The sequence below is a fragment of the Taeniopygia guttata genome, chromosome W, assembly GCF_048771995.1.
Source record: "Taeniopygia guttata chromosome W, bTaeGut7.mat, whole genome shotgun sequence".
Taxonomy (NCBI): domain Eukaryota; kingdom Metazoa; phylum Chordata; class Aves; order Passeriformes; family Estrildidae; genus Taeniopygia; species Taeniopygia guttata.
In genome coordinates, this window is record NC_133064.1 from 626,622 (window position 1) to 646,647 (window position 20,026).

The 20,026-nt window shown below is 45.6% G+C and overlaps 1 protein-coding gene and 2 long non-coding RNA genes across 4 annotated transcripts in view; 1 reads left to right on the forward strand and 2 right to left on the reverse strand.

Annotated features, from left to right (window-relative positions):
- The window catches only part of LOC121468907 (leucine zipper protein 2), a 281,472-nt gene that overhangs the window by 39,043 nt on the left and 222,403 nt on the right, over positions 1 to 20,026 (reverse strand). The window lies entirely within an intron of this gene.
- On the forward strand, positions 6,549 to 11,516 carry LOC140682086 (uncharacterized). Its single transcript, XR_012053331.1, has 2 exons — positions 6,549 to 10,408; positions 10,687 to 11,516. It is a non-coding gene; the product is annotated as an uncharacterized lncRNA (long non-coding RNA).
- Positions 12,990 to 19,798, reverse strand: LOC140682085 (uncharacterized). Its single transcript, XR_012053330.1, has 2 exons — positions 16,286 to 19,798; positions 12,990 to 13,137 (listed from the first exon to the last, which is right to left on the reverse strand). It is a non-coding gene; the product is annotated as an uncharacterized lncRNA (long non-coding RNA).

Genomic DNA, 20,026 nt, shown 5'->3' on the forward strand with positions numbered 1-20,026 from the left:
TCTGCAGCCAACAGGGATTTGCATCCCCAGATGTGTGCAAGATAAGTGGAGGGTCATGACCCACAGAGGGGATAAAAGCAGGGTGCTGGGTTTGGCCTTTCTAGAAGGGCTTTTGATGTCCAAGAAGCGTATACTTAGTCCACCTAAAGGGAAAGTGTCTGTTTTAATCACAGTGCTGAGGTGCGCAGGGCAGAGCAGTTCTGGTGTGTTTCCTGTCACTTGTCTCTGGTGCACTCTGTGTTCTTTGGGTCTCTGAGTCCTTTCTTCTTGTCGAAAGCTCTCGCTCCCTGTCCTGTCCCCTCGATGGTCGTGTCCTGTCCTGTGTCACGGGTGTCTGCACGTATTTGTCCTGGAGCTGCTCTGCCCTTCTCCCTAGCCTGTAACAGCACACGTCCTGGGGACTTGAAATTGGTAATGCAGGGTGTATTTGGGCTCTAGCTTGTGTCCATTGTTTGCCCTAACATTTCTGGTGCTGTTAAGTTGTCCTGCAGCTGTTTTACACTAGTCCTAACTTCCTTTCAGATGCAGACAGTTCAAATAAGTGGCACAGAGCCCCAATGCTGGGTGAGGGTGTTGCCATGAGCAGGTCAGTCATTGTTTGCATTTGCAAGGGAAGCCTAAATGGTTACTGTGTTACAGCAGTGTTCTTTGCCTTTTTTTTAGGAGGTCCAGGCAGATAGCAGCAGTGAAGGCCCAGTGTGCCAGGTGAGCAGTGGACAGAAGCAGTTGTTCTTGCTCAGGTCTCAATGTTTGGTGCAACTCTAAGCATCCATTCTTGTTTGTGTGCTTTAGGGAAGCCACTTGGAGTATGCCAAGCTCCTCTCACCAGCTGGCCGATGGACTTCCTGCGCTTGTGAGTCCTCTGGAAGTATTTCAGGACTCTTGAGATGAAGCCTTGAAATTTTGTATTTCAAGATGGCATCCGGGTAGCCTTTGGCAATGGCCAAGGAGCTGTGGTGAGACGCCGAGATAGAGAGGGGGAGCCAAGGTCCACTTTGGTTTCAGCAGTGCTGAGTCACTTTGTCTCTTCTTAACCCAGGCAGACGATGAGAGATGACGATGGCAGCCTCTGAGCATTGCCAAAGTGTGGGGCCCGAGCAACCAGGCATTCGTACGAGATCGGTGAGTAGCAGAATTGCTGGGTTTTGTCCATTGTGCAGATAAGATCATGCAGTGATGTTTGGTGTCCTTGATTGTAGCTGAGCACGGGACTACAGCCCGGTGACCATAGGACATTCCCAGCAGACAAGGCAGCCTCCATTAAAAAGCAACATGGATTCTCATCCCCAGATGCCCAAGAGATAAGTCGAGGGCTAGGGCCCACGGAGGGGACAAAAGTGAGGTGGTGGGAGGGCCTTTTGAATCGGCTCTGGGGGTGGGGATGTTTGAGAAGTGTCCCTTTAGGCCACCTGAAGGGAAAATGCTTCTTTTGATCACAGTGCTGAGGTGCGCAGGGCAGAGCAGTTCCGGTGTGTGTCCTGTCACTTGTCTCTGGTGCACTCTGTGTTCTTTGGGTCTCCGAGTCCTTTCTTCTTGTCGAAAGCTCTCGCTCCCTGTCCTGTCCCCTCGATTGTCATGTTCTGTCCTGTGTCACGGGTGTCTGCACGTATTTGTCCCGGAGCTGCTCTGCCCTGCTGCCTAGCCCGTAACAGCACAAGTCCTGGGGACTTGAAATTGGTAATGCAGGGTGTATTTGGGCTCTAGTTTTTATTTGTTGATTGCCCTAACATTTTTGGTTCTATTAAGTTGTCCTGCAGCTGTTTCACACTAGTCCTAACTTCCTTTCAGATGCAGACAGTTCAAATCAGTGGCAGAGAGCCCCAGTGCTCGGTGAGGGTGTTGCCATGAGCAGGTCAGTCATTGTTTGCATTTGCAGGGGGAGCCTGAATGGTGACTGTTACAGCAGTGTTCTTTGACTTCATTTTTAGGAGGTCCAGGCAGATAGCAGCAGTGAAGGCCCAGTGTGCCAGGTGAGCAGTGGACAGAAGCAGTTGTTCTTGCTCAGGTCTCAATTTTTGGTGCAACTCTAAGCATCCATTCTTGTTTTTGTGCTTTAGGGAATCATCTCAGTGTGCGCATACCTTTGTCACCAACTGGCTGAAGGACCAGGTTTCATGCACTTGTGATCTCGCTGGAAGCATTGCAGGACCCTGTGATGGACCTTCCAGTTTTGCATTTCAAGGTCCCATCCTGGTAGCCCAGAGGAATGGCTGAGCAGTTGCAGTGAGTCGGGGAGGTAGGGAGGAGGAGTGAGAGTCCACTTGTGTTTCAGCAATGCCATGTTGCCTTGTCTTCACTTAACCTAGGTGTACCCTGCAATGACGGCGTCAGAATCCAAGCACGCCCGACGCGTGCAGGCCAAGAACCCGGGCATTCTGAGGAGGATGGTGAGTAGCAGATTTATCAGTTTTTGCTCGATGTACTGTTAAGACTGTGCACTGATGTTTGGTTTTCTTTCTCTTGGCAGACCAAGAAGTGACAGCTATAACTTACCAGGCAGGCAGACGGCGTCCTTCTGCAGCCAACAGGGATTTGCATCCCCAGATGTGTGCAAGATAAGTGGAGGGTCATGACCCACAGAGGGGATAAAAGCAGGGTGCTGGGTTTGGCCTTTCTAGAAGGGCTTTTGATGTCCAAGAAGCGTATACTTAGTCCACCTAAAGGGAAAGTGTCTGTTTTAATCACAGTGCTGAGGTGCGCAGGGCAGAGCAGTTCTGGTGTGTTTCCTGTCACTTGTCTCTGGTGCACTCTGTGTTCTTTGGGTCTCTGAGTCCTTTCTTCTTGTCGAAAGCTCTCGCTCCCTGTCCTGTCCCCTCGATGGTCGTGTCCTGTCCTGTGTCACGGGTGTCTGCACATATTTGTCCTGGCTCTGCTCTGCTCTGCTGCCTAGCCTGTAATAGCACAAGTCCTGGGGACTTGAAATTGGTAATGCAGGGTGTATTTGGGCTCTAGTTTTTATTTGTTGATTGCCCTAACATTTTTGGTTCTGTTAAGTTGTCCTGCAGCTGTTTCACACTAGTCCTAACATCCTTTCAGATGCAGACAGTTCAAATCAGTGGCAGAGAGCCCCAGTGCTCGGTGAGGGTGTTGCCATGAGCAGGTCAGTCATTGTTTGCATTTGCAGGGGAAGTCTAGATGGTGACTTTGTTACAGCAGTCTTTATTCTTAGGAGGTCCAGGCAGATAGCAGCAGTCAAGGCCCAATGTCCAAGGGGAGCAGTGGACAGAAGCAGTTGTTTTTACTCAGCTTTCGGTTTCTGGTGCAATTCTAAGCATCCTTTCTCATTTTTGTGCTTTAGGGAATCGACTCGGAGTACTCATACCTCCATCACCAGCTGGCCAACGGACCGGTGCCAGGAGCGTGGCTTCTCGTTTTCCAGCCTTCCTTGCTGTGGTGGTTTTGAGGAACTTACTGGATGGTTTTCTTTTGTTCATAGTTGGTGTAGGAGAAGGGCCATGGTGTGCTTTTTGCTTGTTACGGTTCTTGCTTCAGGTGCTCATGACAAGTGTTTTTTTTGGGTTGAGTCTTGTGGTTGGATTTCTTTTTGATGGGTTCTTATGTTTTTGAAGGATGTGTTTTTAAAGGTTTATAATGTTTTTTATGGGTCATAGCATGAAGTAGAGGGTAGGTTTTTAATTCGGCTGTGGAGGCTTTTATTGGCGTGAGTATGTAGTGGTTTATTTTGGTTGGTTTGAGGTAGTGTCCTGTAGTTAATTATTGAGGTTTTTTCAATATTGATAATTGCATTCTTGTTTATTATGTTGTAGGGGTTTTATTTGTCTTGTTTGATTGCTTTGTGTGTTTTATTGTCTCAGACAATTTGGGAGTTATTATTTATGGTTACTTTTCTCTTTTGGTGACATGTTTATTTCTAGGTGGTATTTGTGTTTTGATGGTTTAAGGCATTCTGAGGTCCTTGAGTTAGGAATTATTATTTTGTTGTTGTGAATATATATTTTTTTTTTTGTAGTTGGATGTATTTGTTGGTTTTTATTAGTTTGATTTTTGGGAACATGGGTATTTCTATGGTGGATCTTTATAGCTAGGTATTTTATTTGGGTGGTGAGTTTTTTGTTTCTTCATGGTTTCGATTTTTTTTATATCTGTAATTATTTGGGGGGAGTTTAGTTAATTTTTTAGAGTATTGGGTTCTCTTGATGAGTTAGTGTAGTGGTAGGGTATTGTTTGGGTTTTTTTTAGAAACATTTGGGATCTGTTGTATGGTTTGGAGTATAAGAGGTTAGTTGAAGAGTTTTTTTTCTTTTTAGTGTTTTTTTTTGTTTTGTGTGGGTTTTTATAGGTGGGTTTTTTTAATTAATGTTCCATTTTTGTTATGTGATAAGAACTGTTAGTGAAAGGAGCGTAGTGGGGTTTTTTTTGCTGGTAGTTGGTTGGCTGGTGGAGCCTTTCTGAATTTTTTGGATGGTATTCTTGGTTATTCGATGCTGTTTGTTATGGCATTTTATTTTTAGGAATTGGATTATAACTGCAGAGTTCGAACTGTAACTCTAATGAAACAAAACACATGCATAAATATGAAAATGGGAATATAAAACTTCAATTTTAAATATAAATGGAAAACATATGAATAAAACATGTAACATGAATAATGTTATCCACTACTATTAGGTATTATATTGTTTGATATATAGGATTTTGTTTATATAAATACAGATAAATATAGATTATAAATATAAATAAAATCCATATAAAATATCCATATTGAGATGTATAATTAATACATGTGGATATATAAATATAAAAATTACTAAATAATAGAAATCAATACAGTACATAATGCATATTTTACTGTGTATGTCCTATTTTAACACATTCTATGTCCTAAATATTATATATCGAAATACGGTACCTCAATATATTGTAATCGAATATATAACAACTTGTAAAAATCAAAAATAGAAAGGTAGAAATAATTAAATATAGTTTAAAATAAAGGGGATTTTTATTTTGTATTTGGTAGTAGGTAGGGGGTTTTTTATAAAATCTATAAATATAAATAAAATAAAATTAGAAATCTGTGTATAGAAATACATAGTAAATACCTTAAGATCAATATAAAAAATTCAAAGGTAAGTAAAAATCAATATTAGCAGTATCTATGAAGTATAATATAAATAATAATTTGTCTATCTTGCTACCTTAATATATATTATATATATTTATAAACAATCACTATAAAGTAGAAATGCAAATGTGACTATAATGATGAAAAAAACATGTAAATATTCAAGTATCGTTTAAAGAAAGGGCTTTTTTTGGTTTTTATTTGGTTAGAGGCAGGGTTTTAATGGAAGAAAAATGAATATACCTTTTCTTTTGATATCATTCTAAGTATAGAAATATATATTCAATGTATACAGAGATATATAAAAATATAAAATAGAAATGAAAATAAGTATTCCGTATAGATAGAATATAAATAACACCATACATCAATCTACATTTTAAATGTAAATTTGAATATAAATGCGAAAAATAGAGATAAATTTAAACGCAGATTGAAAGATAAGGGGTTTTAAAAAGATTTTTACTTGGATAGAGGCAGGGGTTTATTTTAAGCAATATAAACCTTTTAGAAATAGAAATCTAACTATAGAAATATGTAAGTAATATATTAAGCAATGTATAAAAATGTAAATTGTAATAAAATATAATAGGAATAAATGTAAGAAATTATTAAAATTGCAATTATACATCAATATGCATTATAAATCCGAATGTGAATATAAATATGTAAAATACAAAAATAAAATATATTGAGATGCAGTTTGAAAGAAAAGGTTTTTTCTTTTGGTTCTTATGGGGTTAGAGGCAGGGGGTTTTTTGTTGGCGTTCTTTTCCGCGCGGGCTGTTTTGGGGCATTTGCTTCAGAGGACGTTCCGGAGGGGCGGGTGGCAGCGCTTGCGGACACAGAGCGGTGCTGCAGCCGCCGCCCGCGGCCGCTGTCTCGGCAGTGGCGTGTCGCGGACTCGCGTGCCGCGCACACGGGCTGTGGGCTCAGCGGCTCCGCGGGCGGTCGGATTTGGAGCAGGCGCCGACCGGCATCGGCAGATTCGCCTCTCTCTGCCCGGCTCCTGCAGCGGCCGCCATCCTGGGCGCGGCCCCTGCCTCTGCCGCGCTGGGTGCCCGTCCCGTCCCCTCCCGTGCGTTCCCACCGCCTCCCTGCCGTACAGCTAGAAATAAACAACACCAACGTAGAAATATACATAGGTTAAAAAGAAAGGGCTTTTGGGGCGGGGCGGCGTTATTTGGTTCGAGGCAGGGTCTTTTAGTTTCTGTGCGGGATTTTTTGGGACATTTATTTCGGAGGATTTTTCCCAAGGGGATCGATCGCCGCCGCTCTTTTCCCCCTGCCTCCCCTCCGGGCGAGCGGCGGCCCCCGGCTGTGGCGGGCGGCGGTGCTGCCGCCTTGTGGCCACAGAGCGGTACTGCAGCCCCACAGCCAGCGCCCGGCCGAAACCACCGAGACGGGGCGGGAGGTGCCAGAGCGGCCCCAAAACCACCGAGACGGGGCGGGAGGGGCCAGAGCGGCCCCAAAACCACCGAGATGTCGCGGAAGCGGCAAGAGCGGCTCCAATTACCACCGAGATGTGGCGGAAGTGGCCAGAGCGGCCCCAAACCCACCGAGACGGGGCGGAAGCGGCAAGAGCGGCTCCAAAACCACCGAGATGTGGCGGAAGTGGCCAGAGCGGCTCCAATTACCACCGAGACGGGCGCGGGGCGGCGGCGAGCGGCGAGCGGGGCGGTGTGTGTGAGTAGAGGGGAGCGGTGAAGGCGGCTCCGCGGCAGCGCCGGGGAAGGATGGCAGCGGCGAGGGCGGCCCGGCGGTCGCGGCGCTCCCGGGCCGGGGCGGAGCGGCGTCGGAACAGGGCTGCGCCCGCCCCTCCTGCCGCCCTCCTGGGAATGGGTTGAGGCATTATGGGTGTATTTAGGTCGGGATAACTATTTTGTTGTTTTGTAAACAAATGTCAGTTGTTCTGACAGGAACAGGCTGAATGGGGCTGTAGCTCTGCCTACGAGGTCAAGCAGTGATAAGGCCTTGTCAGCACGGTAAAGAAGTGAGCCTCTGTGTAGCACTTCTCTGTAACAGATTAGCAGCTGCTGTAGCATCATTTCCTAGACATTGAGTGGTCTGGGGCTGGATTAGAAAAAAATTCGGTTTAGTGTGTTGTTTAACAGCTGCAGGTGGAGGAACCTGTGCCTTCTGCTCTCCCCACAGCTGTCTCGGCTGTCACACCTGTCCTGAGGAAAGCCCTGTGGAAGGAGCTCGGTGCCGCGATTCAGGACCCTGAGGCCACTGTGAAACTGCAAATTCTTTCCAAGCTGTTGCCACCTCCGGGAAGCAAAGGGCTGCACAACCTGATGGACTGCCTTCCTGCTGCTCCGGAGAGAGCAGGCAATGAAGAGAGGTGGGCAGCGTGTGTGTGTGTGTGCCTCCCCCAGGGCTCAGTTTGTCCTGGGAATCAGTGTGATAGGAATGGGAGCATTAACAGCGTCCTCTCCTCCGAGAATCTGTTGCTTTGCACTTTGGCAGCAAGACATCTTTATGATATACAAAACCAAGTTAAAATGTTAATAAGAAAATCAACACCTATCTCTCTGCAGCTGGGCCGTGGCAGATGCCATATCCACGGTGCTTAAAAACTCAGAGGAGCTGCATTCCTGGAGGAGACATCTCTTCTCAGCCTGCGTAAAGGGGTTAGTTGCCATGTACAGCAGCAGTAAAGATGAAGGCAAGCAAGAAGTGGAGAGGTCCATGCTGCTGAGGCTAGAGGAATTATTGGTGAGACTGCTTATCTGCTTTGCCACAGAGGGACTGTATGCATATGTGTGATTGGGCAGTTGTAGATTTTGTAAATACAGATTGGACTCGATTTCCTGTTTTATGGATTCTGGTTTCCGTGGATTTTTCATAGCTTTTTCCGAGTCCTGAGAATCCTTTATACGAGGCAGTTTTGTGTTCTTGATGATGACTTTCTGGTACGAATCGCCTTTGAATGTGTGAGTTTGAGGTATTTAGGAGTAAGAAATCAAAGGTTACCAGTGGAATTAAAAAAAAAAAAAGTTAAAATTAATTAATTAAATTATTATAAATTAATTAATTTAATTTTTAAATTTAAGTTATCACCTTCTTTTTTAAAAGAAGCTGATAGAGATACTTGTGCCAAGACCCATCTGCCATGCCATCTGAAGTGTGGGGCAAAAGTCTGGTTGATCAGGAATAGAAATCAGACTTTGATCTTGAAGAACACTACTTGGTCACTCCCTCTGTATACTGTTGCCTTGGTTTGAGTTCAGTGAACAGGGATCCCCGTGACACGCAACACTGAAGGTCCCTGGGCAGTGAATGCCTTTGCGCTCTCATGGCTTTTGCTGAGACTCCCTTGTAGGACCTGGCTGACTCTGCAGGCCCTGGGGCCACCTCACAGGGTCCATCCCATCCTGAGGGTGTTTCCAGCCTGGCGAGGTTGGCACCTGCATTCCCAGGACTGTTGGGATGTGCAGCTGTCAGTCTGCTCCAGGCTCTCGCTTTGACTTGTCAAGTTGCGATTCCTTTTGCACTTGAGGCGTTTGAAGAGTATTGAGCCGCTGGGTTTTTGGAACCTACAGCCCAGCTTGCTTTTTGATTCCATACAGCCCCTGCTCCCAGACCAACAAGTTTCTTTTGAGCCAGGAATTAGGATTGTTGTATCCAAGAGCTTTTTTCCCTGTTACCCTCAGATCATCCCACGTGAGCGTTTGGCTTGCGTGTTCTTAGTGTGTCCCTTGAACAAAAATTGCTGTAGAAGCTCCATGTGCCAAATGTAAACCAACACCTGTTTTTACTTGCTGCACACAGTGTGTGGTTGAAGAAGTGGACCCAGATGACTGGTGTGACCTTGTGAAGACAGGGCTCAAGTAAGTGCTTTCATTTGAATTTGGTTTGGTTTCACCAAGTTCATTTTCTTTGCCAAGTTAATTTTCTTTGCCAAGTTCTCATTTCTTACCCAACTTGTAGCTTCAAGTGGGTTTTCTTGGGTTTGGTTACAGTCTGACTTCTCTGTGATCCTTCTCCCAAAGGTACCGTTACAGAGATGAAACATTTCTGAAGGTCCTGAACGTTGCCATCCAGTTACTATACATGAAAGAATCCTCACTAAGAGCGTAGTCAAGCTCTCCAAACTACACATGGTGGTCATACAGCGCTCTCCATTTTTGGCAGCCATCCTGAGGTCAAGAGAAGATGATTGCATGAGCGTCCAGACAAAAGGTATTTTTTAATCATCTTCTTCCCATCCTAAACACAGCTAATCTTCTCTTTCTTGCATTATATTCTTTCCATCCAGTAACACATCCACCCATGTAAATACTTGCAGAGTTATTAGCAGTTCCAGAATACTGGCATTTAAATTGTACCTCTGCTTGGATCCAAATGTTACATTCATTTTATGCTGGTTGTAAAGACTTCTGTTTTTAAAACTAGTGGAAAGCTGGTTTGGGTTTTTGTTTGCTTATTTGTTGTTCTGGTATTTTTAACCCAGCTGAAGTCTTGGATTTATTGTTTTGGTTTCTGAGGTACTTAGTGTAAGATCACTGAAGTGCACATAGATCCTGTGATGTTTAAGCCTCGGCTACACGTGACACAGGCTTCTGAAAATGGAAATGGCCTTGGCAGAGAAGCAGCTGTGAAGCAAAGCAGAATTAAAATGCATGAGAGCAGAAGAACCAAGTGAAATGGTACTTCTGGGTGCTGTGTGCTCCTCTGGCCTCTGCCTGCTGTGAACACTCTGTGTTGCAGCTCGGTGTAGTCCAATTCAGTGTTTGTTTGGTTTGATTTTTGTGTGTAACAAAAACACTGGTCACTTACTCTAAAGAACTTCCCTTCTTTACTGGACACATCCTGGAGTGGGACCAGACTCCCCCTCACCCTGGAGGAATTCCCTGCTCCTCTGGAGAGGGGTGAAGCAAAAGCTTAGGAGCAAAGGCAAACCACCAAACCAGGGGCATTCTATATATATCCAAATAAGGGGCTCTGTCTTCCTGCTTTTCCTGTAGTTCTCCTTCCTGGTTTCACCTGGCCTGGAAGGATGGGCATGGCCTGTATTTATCATCTGAAAGTGGTGTTACTAAATCTGTCCAGAGGTTCTGATTACAGATACTCATTTTCTGCCAGAAAACATTTTCATTTCATTCCTTTCACCCAGGATGGCTCTCTGTGGTCTCAGACAGTGTTCCCTGGGAGGAAGGGCAGCCTTTGCCTCGCCTGCACAGCTCAGGTGGATGTGACAGAACTGGTGTGGCCTGACAAGGCATGAGCAGCTGTCTGTGCACTGGAGCGCCTTGAAACCTTTCTCTGTGAGGTTTTGGACACTTTTCTCTTTGGGATTTCTTGTGACACAGCACCCAGGTGTCCCTTCCTTTGTATAAAGTCCCGTGGTAAAGGATTGAATGACGGACAAGTGGGGCCATGGATAAAAATGGTTCTGTTAAAATTAGGCTAAGAATGCAATAGAGAAATGAGCTTCCTTTTAATGAAATAGTTAGGAATAAAAATGCTTTTATATTTGAATTGCTGTCCCCTCTCACGGATAAAACCCCATGGTGAGCAATCACAGCAGAAGTGTGAAAGCCGGGATCCATTGGCTTCCACAGTGGACTTAATGTTCATTTCCTCCTCTCTTTCAGGACAGGAGAAATCATTAAGCTCCTCCCATCTTTGCCAGAAGCTTCAGTGTTTAAGCAGCCAGAGCCAAGAGGCTTCAGCACCAGGGGTGTGCACTGGAGGGCTCCTGGTCCTGCCCACGCTGTGGGGTAAGTCAGAGGGACGCAGGGTTCCCCTTTTCCTCTCTGCTGGGATTAACTGCCTCGGGAATGCCATTTCTGACAGCCCAGCCCTACCCCTGTGTGCTGGGAAAGGGCAGCAGGGAAGAGGCAAATGCCAGAGTTCCTTGGGGCTGACGGAGCTGTGGTGTTTGGCTGTGCCCAGGGGGGCAGGCTGGGCATTGTTCGGGCACCCAAGGACTGGTCTGGGGCTGGGAGCCCGGGGAGCCGAGCTCTCGGTGCATTCCCAGCTCTGCCAGCTGCTGCAGGGCTGGGTGCCAGCCTCTGCTGGGGCTGGGGCAGGAGCTGCAGGGCAGGGCTGGCAGGATTTGGGAGCAGAGGGAGGAAAATGAGGAAGGGTGCTGGGCGGCGCTCAGCCTGTGCTGGTGTCAGCGCAGCCGTGCAGGGCGCCGGGATCTGGGGTCAGCTCCGGCTCTCCTGGGGTTCAGGGTGCAAGGTCGGAGGGACTGGGTTTATCTGTGGCTTTCCAGGCCAGCAGGAACAAGGGGAATGTGGTGCCAGAGCTGTGTCCCATCGGGCTGCGCTTCCCTCTGAGCACAGAGTCTGGGCTGAGGGGAGATTGCTGCGAGTGCCCCGTGAGCAATCCAGGGAACTCGGAATTGCATCCGCTGCTGGGAACACTGCCTGAGCTCTGCTCAGGCTGTGTCTGCGAGGAGTGGGATTTGGGCTGCAGAGGTGCTGCTGGGCACAAAAAATGGAGTAAATCCTCTCCAGGGACGTGCAGTGAAGGACAGTGCAGCAGGGAAGGAGAGTATTTACAAATTATATCAGTATTTCTCCCAAAACTGGGAGAAATGGGGTGGAGCAGAGATGGGGGTGGTTTGGTTTTGTCTGGGCCGGTTATTCCTCGTGCAATGTTTTAAATCTGTTGTATGATTTTCTCTCCAGTATCTTTCCAACAAAAGCTGACAGAAATTTAGGTTCAGGGTTAGAAGTTGGGTCCATTCACTGCAAAACCTTGCCCAGGCTGGAGGACTGGGGTGATGGCTGCTCTCAGCAAAGGTTACCTGTGAATACCGTGTCAGATTTCCCTCAATGCTGGGCAGGAAAGGTGAGGGTTTGGATCAGGAATTCTGCAAACAAGGCCTGTGTGATGTTGGTTTATTGTGTTTTTCAGGGAGCCAGGGCTGGCACAAGGACTCGTGCAGGTGCTGCTCTGGCACCGGAGCTGTTGCCCTGTGGAGCCATTTTAAAGGTGTGATTATGGAACATTTTGGAGGCTGTTTCTGGAATTCCATTTGTAGCTGGATCTCACTCCGAGTGCAGCAGTCCAGGTGAGGGTTCTGACCTCTCCAGACTTGTGCTCACCTTGGTACAGCCCGGGGCTGGAGCAGGTTTTCCAGGGAAGTGGAGATGGCTGAGGATGGGTGCTCTGGAAAGCAGGGACCTGCTGGGATTTGCATTTGCAAAGCTGCCGTGAAGTTTGTAAAACCAGCAGGAAATTCTAATTCCTGTGGTTTTTGGGGAGGAGGTGCAGGTCACCCTGAGAGCTAGACCAGAACTGGTTTGTGGTAAGGAGTCTGAGGTGTGTAAGTGCCACAGCTGGTATGAGCTGTGTGCTAAATGCAGTCCCAGCCCCAGAGGGAGGCTGATGGGCTCTGCTCATTGCTGTCCCCAGCTGTCCCCAGCCCGCTGCTCCCCCGTGGATCTGCTCTGGATTCGGGCTGTCGGTGCTGGAGCGCCCTGCTCCCTGCAGGGCCCTGCCCCTAACCCACGCAGAGAGAGAGAGCCCTGCTGGCCAGAGTGATCTTTTTTCATTTTTTCTCCCTGTGCTGTTAGCAAGGAAGGGATGGGACTGCTCTTGGGCCGGGAGCGCTCAGTGCTCAGGTGAGCACCCGCCTGGGAGCGTGAGGGTTTGCAGAGCGAGCAGCTGCTGCGGCTCAGGAGCAGCCACAAGTTCTTTGTTCCAAGGCAGGCCAGAACTTTCTAACCCCGGGGTTTATTTGGCTTTTGGAACCCAGCACCTCTGCTCAGTTCTGCCGCACTGAGGGTACTTTTGTTCAATGCCTTCTGTTGGAACTTGTCAGCTCTCAGTGTAGCGCACACAGCCCCAGCCCTGCCCTGCAAACCCTTCCCCATCGTGCCCACACAGTTTCCTCTCTCACTCACTCGGGGCAGGCTCCTACTGACAGCCACAGAAACAGAAGTTATTTTATGTTGTTTTATTCTTTTCCTGCGTAATGCCCGTGTCTTGTATTGGTACATCAATCCCAGCTTCTCCCGAGGCTGCAGATCAAATCTTTCAGTGTCTGTGGGAGTTTCTGGTTTTCCCATTCCCACGTCTCCCCTCTCTCTCTGTATGAAAAAAAAAATTTTAATAATGGATTTGTTAAGCATTTGTTGCATAAATTAACATACAGAAGGTGTTATCATTAGTATTATTATAATAATATAATTAAAATGTATAATTTTGGCATAAGATTTTTAAATTATGGTGTTAAATTTTATTTATTGTTATCTTTTATTAGTTATTCTTATTTTTGATATTTCTTAAAGTTGTACATTTTTATAAGTAGATTTTGTGTGAATAGATATGTTTATACATTTTATTAAATTTTTATATTTATATTTGTGTGTTAATAAAAGAAAATTTATTGTTGTTTTTTTTTAAACTGCATATTTAATATTTTTATATTTTTTAAAATGTTATTTATTGTAAGGGGATGTAGAATTAGATTGTTTATTTAGATAATATTTTAACTGATTTAATTGTTTTAGCGTTGTTGTTGAAGTAATAGGTGGTATAAAAAGTGATGCTACCATTTTTAAGTTTCAAGGCTTAAAATTACTTTTCTATTTTGGTTACTATTGATGGATAAATGACTTTTTTGTTTTAAATTGTTAACTATTTTTATATAAGGGCTTTTTAATTATATGGGTGATTTGTAATGTTTTTTATTGGTATATTAGGTAAGTAAGTCAAGAATGGATTTTTTGAGTAGTGCTAGATAAATACAAAGTATGTAAACTTGAAACTTCAGTTAAAGTTACTTAAACATTTGTTTTAGATTGGTTAATTGGTAAAGTGATATAATTAAAAGTAAATAAAGTAAATAGAGTAGAGGTATAATATTTGATAGAATTTTATAATTGGTAAGTTATTAAATAAGATTTTTATAATATTGATTTTTACATTTATAAAGAAACTTAAAGTTTATATATTTTGGTGGGTGTAGTACAAGATGTTAGGTGTAAGTTGCAATTCTTGTGTAATTTACTTGTATTTACATATTTACTTGTATTTACATATTTAGTAACATAGTAACCTATGTTACTAAATATCTATATTTAGTAACATAGGTGAAATGATATAATTAGTAAGTATTAAAAGATTGTACATTATTTTAGAGTTTATAACAGTTGATAAATGTTAAATTAGTGGTAAGTTAAATATTTATGTGTGGATAATGATTTTTTAAGTTTATTTAAAAAATAAGTTTATTTGTTATATTGATAAAGTTAAATTGTTAAGTTAAAATTATTTTAATTTATTTTTGACGTAGAAAATATTTGGGTTTGTTGTTAATTATTTTATTTAGGTAGAGTTAGGGTTAGGTTAGATTTTAAATTTTAATTGGCAAATGTTACTTAATATATTTTTATATAATGTTTTTAAAAGTAGTAGTTAAGAGTAAAAATGTTAGGATTAAAGATTAATTACATTATTTAATAATTGGTTTTTTTAGAAGTTTTTTAGAATAGATATGCTTTGAATATAGTAACCTATTTTTATAAGGATTTGAAAGTGGTTATGGACAGGATTGTGAGTTTGGATTTGGATATTGAGAGTGTGAAGGTGGAGGAAATGTATGAGAGAGTGATTACTTAGTGTGAAACTTAGAAAAAGAAATTAATGTTGTAGTTGGATTTTATATTGAAGTGATTTTGTAATAATAACTGAGGAAACTGATAAGATTAACAGTTTGGAGGAGGTTTTTAATCAAATATCTTTTTTTTAATCTTGAAAAATATTTAAAATGATGAGATAACATTAGGTTAAATTATAGAGTTAGTGTAGAGATTAGTTAGAGAGTTAACCTGGTGTAAGAGCGGTATAAGTTGAGAATAAAAAAGTAGGAATTGGAAATTTTATGTGTTTTTAGATCATTATATAAAGAGATAAAGTATATTAGTAGTAAGTGTTTGAAGAAGTTAGGATAACTTTTAAAAAATATTTATATATTAAGGAAATAGAGTAAAATTTTTAAATAGTATGATATGAATAGTAATTGCTATTTTTTGGTGTTACAAAAGATAAAAAGAGTAGGGATTGTAATGAAGAGCAGAATTTTTGATGAAATTGATGATATAATACACTGTATTTTTTTACTTCTGAATAGGTGTTTGTTAGTGTTTTCTTTTAGTTGTTTTCATTGGAGTTGTTTTAATTTTTAAGAAAATTAACCATATACTGTATAGTTTAGAGAAATGATCTTTGATAAAATTTAGGATAAGTTATATTAAATAACATTTAAATTTAGACAATGAATTTTGATAGTAAGGAATAATAAACTTAATTTTATTAGATAAAAAGAAACTTAATGTATTTATTTAAATGTACTGACATTTAATTTTGTTTGATTTTATTAACACAACATATTGAATGTTATTATTTATAAATATTGAAGGTCTTTTAAGTCTTTTGGTTTTAAAGAAATTTTAGTTGGTTGAGTTATAATTATTACTTATATCTTTACAGGGTGGTTTTATTTATTGGGAGATATGTTTCTTAGTAAAAGATCTTTTATTTATGTTACATTTCAAATGGTGCTAATTTGTACAGTGGGGTTTTTTTAAATGCAGGATATTGATTAGATTGTTTTATATTTTTTGTGGGCTTTGAAAAAATATTTATATGGTTAGGCTTTTCTATTTTTGAAGTATGTTTTGATGGTTTTTGTTGTTTTTCTGAGAGTTTTTGATTTAGAATTTGAAGAGTATTTGGCGTTTGGAGGAAATAAAGGTGAGGGGTTTTGGATACAGCTGAGTTGTATGGTATGTTATTTTGATTTTTTGTTTGGTTGTGGGGAAGGTCTCCTTTGGTTAGATGTGGGAGCGTGAGACTGGAACTAGGACTTTTTGTCTAACGCTTGATGAGTCTGTTTTATGGGGAGGAGGTGTTATTTTAAGTTTTATAAAATACACTGAGAATTAGTTAAACTCATGGAAGAAACATTATGGTAATTAAAGGGTGCTATGTTTAAAGAGCTATAAATCTGTTTTAATAACTGCTTGACATAAGGTGAGCTCGATCTACTTTTTCTGCCCCAGCAAGCATCAGGCACGTCCGCATCAATGGCACGACCCCTGCCCACTGCTCCTGTTTCACCCGACCAAATTCAAGAGCAAAAGTTGGTTGGGCTTTAAGAACTTGAAATAACTTTGAAGCAAAATAAATCACATTTTTCCCCTGTGTTTTTTTCCTTTCAGGTGCTGCACTCACCTCTGCAGACAAGCGCTGAGCTCTCACTGCAGGAACCTGTCAGGCCTCGGTGGCTGTGAGTTCACGTTCTTCTCACTGGGGAATTGAAATAATTGCTGGTTAATTGCAGAAATGTTTTCTGGAGCCTTTCCCCTTTTGTGCCCCTGTGCTGTGTGGGACAAGGGCAGAGGAGCCTCGGGCTGGAAAGGGGCAGGAGAAGGCAAAGGGACCCCCTGGTGTCCCCAGGGCTCTGTGGGGAACAGAACGGACACTGTGCGGGCACTGGGAGGTGAGGAGTGACAGTCTGGGGCCAAATCCCAGCTCACCCGCAGGGAAATAAGTGAGGGACATTTTGGAGGGGAAAGCTGAGGCCATGAGTTCACCCAGCCTGGCCAAGTTGTGTTCGCACAAAGTGGCACCGGAGGCGAAAGTCAATCCAGAGCCCACCCTGCTCAACCTCTAAGTCCCAGAATAAATTCTTCAAGCTGCCCGTTGAGGGACTAAAAACACATGAAAGAGAACCAAGAGAATTCCAAGAGCAAACCAGAAGGTTCCTGGGAATCCCACTGCACTGTTGTCACAGCCTTTTTGACAGAGCTCTTAAGTTTTTTATTTTAATGCTGATTTTCTCTGCCTGGATCATTCACTCCGTGGGCTGTGGGGACTTTTTGGGATTGAACTCCCTCCCTGTGGCCCTGACACTGCTCAGGAGCTGGAGGAAAAGCAGAGTCAGCTCTCCTGGCAGGGGCAAGGAGTTTTCCCCCAGAGCAGATGCAGCAGCTGCCCTCCAGCCCGGCCAGGAGGGATCTGCTTTGGCTCCTGGCTGCTGCAGGGACAGAACGTGTTCAGCTGCTCCAGGTGACATTCCAGCTGCCTCATCTCCCATCCCTGCTCCCGCCCCTCCTGCTCTCAGCTCCCCCCCAGCCAGCTGTGCCGAGGGGAATTTGTCCCACCAGCAGCAGGGGAAGGACAAGGGCTCCCACCCTGGCACTTGGATTGTCCCTCTGGGGGATGCTGGCTGCTGGGATTTAGATCATTCTATACATTTGGCTGCTGAAACTTCCTCACCCAGGGGATTTTGCACAAAGATTGTTCTCTGCGTGGTGCCGGGATTTGGGGTTCAGTATCAGCTTTGCTAGTTCAGATGAATTATGCCCACAGCCCCAGGTTCCCTGCTGAATTCCTGCTGGAATAACCTGACAGTGCCTCGTGGAGAGTGGAAATTCCCATGCAGAGCTGCCACTTTAGCACCAGCTGTGTCAGGAACCAGCAGAGGTTCCAGGGAAGCTCAGTGGGATCAGGACAAGGACAGGTCTCTATTCTATAGAACTTGCTATTTAAAACCCTCATCCCCCAGCCCAGGGCTGTGTCTGGAGTCACTTGACAGAGTTCCCTGGAACTCAGCTGATTTCACCCCCCGGAGCTCAGGCTCCAGCTGATGTTTTAAAGCAGGACAAGGCGGTGGCTGGATGCGCTCCCGGCCTGTGCTGAGGCAGAACATCTGTCCTGCAGAAGCTCCGCTCCTTTCAGAGCCTCAGCAGCGGCCTCTGCATGTCCTTTTCCCTCAGGAAAGGGATGCACATCCCTGCCTGCAGCACACCTCCAGTGGGACCCACCTGTGAGAGTTTTCCATCACTTCTGCACCTCCAGCTGGCTCCCTGGAAATCTCCAGACATCATCGCACTCGAACCTCTGATTTTAAGGCATCTCCGAGGCTGTGGCTTGGCATTTAGTATCTGTGAGGGAAGATTGCCTTGGCTCAAATGAAATGTAAACTTTAAGGCATTTAGAGATTTTGAGGAGCTAAGAGAAATACGTCTTACTAGAATTAATTAAAATAAGAATAATAAATGAGTAGGCCTTGATGAAGTTAGGAGTTAGTAGTTAACTAATAATTAATTGCTTGTCAGCACAATGTTTAGTTAGCTGGGTTTATAATGAAGAATCTAGAAACTGATAAATAGCTTTTAGGAACATAAGACAATTGTGGGCCTCCTCTGTTCTGAAACCAATTGAAGACAAGGAATGGGAGTTCTACCAAGAGTTCATTTGTCATACTTGCATTGAAAAGGTAGAAAGGTCAGAAGGAGGAAGACGTCATTTACTTCCTCATTTTGGGACCCCTCCCCATGAAAGGGACCACCGACCCATTTCAAGGGACAAACTACGCATGCTTAATAGCTTTTGGAGTGATTAGCATATGAAGCGGGGAATGGGATGTACCAAAATTATGAATATGTATTTGTATTTTGTGTATTCAATACTTGTATGGATAAAAAGACTCTGTAATCACCTGGAAGGGGCGGTGTGTATTTGGGAGCGATCCCGCACGCTGCCCGGCGTCGAATAAACACACACTTGCTAACTTTAAACTGTTTAGAGAGTTTTTGTCCGTCACAGTTGGATTTCGATACTAGATCAATATCCATATTTTTTTAATAAAACACAAACGCTGCTGGTGGATGATGGCCTCAGGCTGGAAAAGAGGGAGGAGATTTGGGGTGGCTGGGACATACCTGGCAGCTGTGTGGGAGCTCGGGGAGGTCAGAAACGGGGATTGCTGTCAGAGCCCCTCTGCAAACGGCCGTGCCTCGGTTCCCAGGTGATGCCAGCCGTTCCCTGGGGTCCCTCCGGGCTGTCGGTGCCGTCTGTCCGGGCTGAAGCATCCCTGCGCGCCTGTGGGGAGCAGCCCCCGGCCGAGGAGCCACGGGCAGCCCTTGAGCCGCGTCCGTGCCAGCGCTGTCCGGTGCCCCGGTGCCCGTGCCGGGCCGTGCGTTGGTCACGCTGCGAGCCACGGGCCGGGCACGGCAGCTCCTGCCCTGCCGAGCCAAGGACCGGAGGTGCTCTCTGCCCTCCGTGGGCTCCGGGCTCCTGCAGCCCCGCACCGGGCGCAGGCGGAGCGGGAGCGGCGGCCCCGGCGGAGCGGCGGTGCCGGTCCCGATCGCCGCCCCGATCCCGCCCCGATCCTCCGGCCCCGGCACCCCCACCCTGCCCGCCGAGGAAGGAGCGGCGCTGCCCGGCTCCCACAGCAGCCACCGGCGGGACCGGGGCCCAAATCCCCGGGCCCGGATCCCAGTCCCGGTCGCACCTGAGCCCGTCGGGCGCCGCGCAGCGCCGGGAGCAGCCCCGATCCGATCTCCGCACGGCGCTCCGAGCGCCGGTCCCGCCGCAGCCCGGCCGAACATCCCCCGCAGAATGTGAGGCGGGCGCGGATCCGCCGCCATTTATGGGCGGGGGGCGGGGGGGCGGGGCCGGGGGCGGGGCCAGCACAGGTGCGCGCACAGGTGCGCGGGGCCCCAGCGCGCCTGCGCGGGGCGGGGCCGGGGGGATTTAAGCGGCGGGGAGGGCCGGGCAGAGCCATTTGACGCTGGGCGCTCGGGGCGGGAGGTTGCGGCCGGCCGGGCCCCTTTTTCTCTTTTTCTCTATATTTCTTTGCTTCTGTGTTTCTGTTCTTTTGCGTTTCTTTTTCTCTATACCTCTCCTGTGTACCCTCCCTTCCTCCCCTCCCCCACCCCCTACACCCTCCCCCCCCCAAACCCCCCCCCTCCCTCTCCCCCCTAGCCCTCCCCTCCCTCCCCCCCGGGCGGCCCCCCCTACACCCCTTTCCCTTTCCTCCCTTTCTATTCCCCTACTCACCCCTACCCTGTTCCTCTATCCTGTCCCTGTTCCTTCCCTCCCCAGCCGGGTTCCCCCGCGCCCCCTTTCCCTGCTCCCCTCCCCGCTCCACACGTTCCGCCTCCTTCCCCAAACCTGCCTTCAATC